The sequence below is a fragment of the Scylla paramamosain genome, chromosome 30 (assembly GCF_035594125.1).
Source record: "Scylla paramamosain isolate STU-SP2022 chromosome 30, ASM3559412v1, whole genome shotgun sequence".
Classification (NCBI taxonomy): Eukaryota; Metazoa; Arthropoda; class Malacostraca; order Decapoda; family Portunidae; genus Scylla; species Scylla paramamosain.
Window position 1 is genome coordinate 13,064,088 of NC_087180.1, and position 5,027 is coordinate 13,069,114.

Here is a 5,027-nt window from a genome sequence, read left to right on the forward strand (position 1 = left end):
CCTAAACCTTCTCTCTTGTTATCCTTTCTTTCTCCTGCCTGCTGCATTAACCCCTTGTAGTAGCTGGAATTTCAAGCGTGTTTATATAATTCTAGTAATAGTTTAACAGGAACTCTACAGCATCAGTAGGAAATAACACCAATGAGATCACAGTTACTCATCTCTTTGGCCTTTGAAAATGGTCCTGGTGCGAGAGCAAGGCGATTAAGAGTACGTGCCTTTCTTTGCGTCTTCAGCTACACCCAGCACTCCCACGTTCTCCTTCCGTGCATTCCTAAACCTTCCCTACCGTCATCTCTCTTCCTCCTGCCTCTTGGATCAGTTTCTAGCATCCTCCTCTCCATGTACTCCTCGCACGTGGCCTAACTACCTCAGTCTTCCCTCTGTTGCTTTCTCCCCAAACTGACAATCGGAAATATGAACTCGTTAAAATGTAGATATACCTGCTGGGTTAACATCAAGGTGCCAATGTCAACTGAAATATTGAATGCATAGGTAAAGAATTGTTACGTGCCAGCCTTGGAGGTAACAGATATGAGGGCTGAGGTATAATGAAGTGTTATTAGTGCATATACTCGTATTGGGGAGGAGGCGCGCCCTTAGTGAAGCCTAACATTAATGATCCGCTGATAATGAAGACGCGCCGATCGTTCCCGCCATTCTACGTCTCTGTTTTCTCTTGATTAAAGTTTATAGGTGAGCAGATTGGGAATAAGACGAGTGTACTGTTAACATCAATAACGACGACAACAACAACAACAACAACAACAACAACAACAACAACAACAACAACAACAACAACAACAACAACAACAATAGCAGTAACAGCAGCAACAATGATAATGATAGTATTAATAACAATGATAGCCTTTATAAAGATAACTATATGAACAATAATTCTTAGAGAGAGAGAGAGACAGAGAGAGAGAGAGAGAGAGAGAGAGGAACGTGGGCGCCAAGATCTAGGCCGAAAAGATCAAGAGGAAAAAGACCCCGACAAAATGAAAAAAAAAAGAAAATGAGAAAAGGATCTCAGGAGGAAATAGAATGGTAGCGGAAAAAAGAAAGAAGGAAAAGAAGAAGAAGATAAGGGAAGGGAAGGCGGTGTTTGTATCCAAATATAACCTTCCGAGTTGCGTAAATCAAAGGGTAAATCTGGACCTGAGAAAGACATTTAGTAGAGTAAATTGACCACAAATTCTCCTCCCTGAAAATAGTTTAGCGTGACTCTCTTTTATCCGATATTTGCGTGCGTGTGGGCGGGGCGAGCGGCTGGACGGGCGGGTGGCGGTGACACTGGTGGTGATGATGGTGGTGGTGATGTCCTGCTGGTGATGTATATGCCTTGTGCTGGTGGTGTGGTGAGGTGTTATTGCTTGTTACACGCCGCTGTGGGCAACATTATATAACGGTAGTTGTGGTCGTGGTTGTGACAGTAGTGGTGGTGGTGATAGTCCTGATGGTGGTGCTGGTGGTGGTGTGGAGAGGGAGGTTGTCAGTACCCTTTTTCCTGTCGGTACAAAAATCATACCTATCTCTTTTCTTTCTCGTTCCTTCCTCTTCTCTCCCCCTCCTTTCCACTTCCCCTCTCCTTTATCTTTTACTCATCATCTTCGTTTCCATCCTCACTTCAGTCCTTCTCTCACCGTCCCTTCCCTTCCCTCAACTCCCCTTTCTTCCCTTCCCTTGCAAGTCCCTCTGTTCCTCACTCATTTCCCTTCTTGCGTCCTTGCCTCTTCTCTCCCCTCCTCACCCCTTCCCCGTCCCCTCCCCTCTTGTACTCCACTTCTACTCCTTTTCGTTCTCCTTTACTTTCTCGTAAGTCGTCAGTCCCACAACGCAATATCGTCACGTTTCTCTCTTATTAAAAATGCAAACAGGAATAAAAAGTTCAAGAAATTGCATATGCCATGGCCCTCGTGTGTGTGTGTGTGTGTGTGTGTGTGTGTGTGTGTGTGTGTGTGTGTGTGTGTGTGTGTGTGTGTGTGTGTGTGTGTGTGTGTGTGTGTGTGCATACAAGTTTCCTTTACTATAATAAATTGATCATTCTTCCCTTTCTTTTTTCCCTTCCAGTAAGTGAATGAGAGAGAGAGAGAGAGAGAGAGAGAGAGAGAGAGAGAGAGAGAGAGAGAGAGAGAGAGAGAGAGAGAGAGAGAGAGAGAGAGAGAGAGAGAGAGAGACTGAATAAAAGATATAGGAAAGGGATCAGGGAGCAGGGAATAAGCGAGGCAGCAAATGAAAGGTTAAGAGAGAGGGAGAGACAGAAGAAGGGAGAAAGGAGGGAGATAGCACGGAGAAAAAGATGAGAAGAAATGAATCATGAAATAAATCTGCAAGTGAGCAAGTAATAAATGAGTCAGTCAGCCAGCCAGCCATTCAATAAGTCAATGAGAGAGAGAGAGAGAGAGAGAGAGAGAGAGAGAGAGAGAGAGAGAGAGAGAGAGAGAGAGAGAGAGAGAGAGAGAGAATAGGATACGAGACAAGACGAACCGAACGAATAAAAATCCTGTAAAACCTGATAAGTAAGACCGGGACCGAGAGAGAGAGAGAGAGAGAGAGAGAGAGAGAGAGAGAGAGAGAGAGAGAGAGAGAGAGAGAGAGAGAGAGAGAGAGAGAGAGAGAGAGAGAGAGAGAGAGAGAGAGAGAGAGAGAGAGAGAGAGAGAGAGAGAGAGAACCAATTATCCTCTCAATAGGTCACCAAATCAGTAAATAAACAACGATCTTCTTATGTGAGAGCATCAAGAATAGAATCAGGGTCCCTTCAGCTGACACCCCCTCGGCCAACACGCTCCCAAGCACGGCAAGGCGAGGCGAGGCTGACTGACGTGTATCATTACCAGAAACAAGGTCGCACGGTGCCAAGGTGACAGAGTTCCCAAGTTGCCTGAGTTCCCCCGGTGAGCATGAGTCAAAGCGTGGGAATTACTGAAGTGATCGTGACGTATTGTGAAGAGGCGACAGGAGGCAAACGCTAATCAAGGAAGTTATTGTCTCTAAATGCAGGTGTCTGTCCGTGTGTGTGTGTATGAGGGAGGGAGAGAGTGTCCGTGTGTGTGCATGTGTGCGTGTGTGTGTGTGCGTAACTCTCAGGTGCAGCGGAGGACTGGAATGGGGATAAAAGGATACATGAGTTCAAATTATTCATGGTTAGACCGAGGAAGAAAGTCCAAGGCAAGAAACAGGAGAAGAAACAGGAAAAGAGAAAAGCATAGTATTTAATTGAGAACAAACGCTGAGCTCGTGCATCCAAATTATTCATGTACAGAAGGAAGGAGAAAATGCAAGGAAGAAGAAAAAGAGCAGGAGCACCAAGGAGGAAGAAACAAGGAATTAGTACTATAATACATGATGGAGGATACTAAGAAGCGTGCGAACCATTTTATTATTCATGTCTTAAAAGGAAGGAGAGAATATACTGAACAGGATAGAAGGTGGTGGTTGATTGGTAAGAGAAGGGAAAAATACAGCACTCCCACTATGATTTTATTGAAGGTACAGTACATACAAAATACAAAACAGCATTAGAACATTTGAATTGAAACTATTCTTGGCAGGGAGAAAGAATTCACAGGAGAAAGTGGAACAGGAAGAGGAGGAGCAAGAGGAGGAGGAGAAGGAGGAGGGGGAAGATGCAAAGTATTCACATTATTTTTTTAACGAGGACACAGAGTAGAAAAATAATTATATGATAAAAGAAGGCTGCGAAGGCGAGGAAAACCAGAGGGTAGGAAGAAGGTGTAAAGAGGTGGAGGAAGGTGAGAAAAAGAGGAGAAGGAGGAGGAGGAAGAGGAAGAGAAGGAGGAGGAGGAGGAGAAGGAGGAGGAGGAGGAGGAGGAGGAGGAGGAGGAGGAGGAGGAGGAGGAGGAGGAGGAGGAGGAGATGGTGCCCACAGAGTGTTTCAGTTTGAAGCGTCAAAAAAAATGCATCATCCAGTGAACGAGAAAGGAAGAGGATAAGTGTGTTCCGGAGGGGAGAGAGAGAGAGAGAGAGAGAGAGAGAGAGAGAGAGAGAGAGAGAGAGAGAGAGAGAGAGAGAGAGAGAGAGAGAGAGAGAGAGAGAGAATATTGATTACACACACACACACACACACACACACACACACACACACACACACACACACACCTGCTGCCTGGGTCGGTGCACTGCTTATCCGCCTGGAGATGAAGCTGATGTCCTTGTGTTACTTGCGTCTGTGTGACCTCACCAGACCGGGTCACTCCTCCGCGTCCTCTTCCTCTCCCTCTTGTCATCTGTTCTCTCGTTACATTTTCATTTTCTCTCCACCGATTTCTCATGTTTGATAATGTAATAATGAGTGAAGCTGGATATTGTGAGGATGTGATGATACCTCTCATTGCAGAGATTAATCGGAAATATTCACTCATGTTTAGCGATATTAAGGTTAGTATTAAAAGTTCTTGATTTTAACGTCAATGTCGCTTTTGAAATGTATTCTTGCTGTTTTATGATATTTTATAAAATTACTCAACCACCGTATGCTGTCAGGCCTTGCTGCAGAAGTTTGTGGCCAGCTGTGCCTGTGCTTAAGGTCCTGGGGTGTAGAAGGCTGGTCTACAAAACTATGCCTTTCAACAGGGGCCGACGGGGCTAAGTGTGAATTGTGTGTGTGTGTGTGTGTGTGTGTGTGTGTGTGTGTGTGTGTGTGTGTGTGTGTGTGTGTGTGTGTGTGTGTGTGTGTGTGTGTGTGTGTGAATTGTGTGTGTTTGTGTGTAATAATAACAATAATAATAATAATAATAATAAACGGTTTATTCTTTAGAGAGTCAACAAACTGAAAATGTACATTGGGGGTGGGGAAATACTTGACATTAATCCTAAAGGTAAGTCAAATCTGTGTGTGTGTGTGTGTGTGTGTGTGTGTGTGTGTGTGTGTGTGTGTGTGTGTGTGTGTGTGTGTGTTTCTCTGTCTGGGCCATCCCGTGTGGGACTGCGGGCTTGGTATATAGCCAGAGATAGATTGATAAATAAAGTTGATAGAGATAGATTAAGTTACGAGTACATTAAG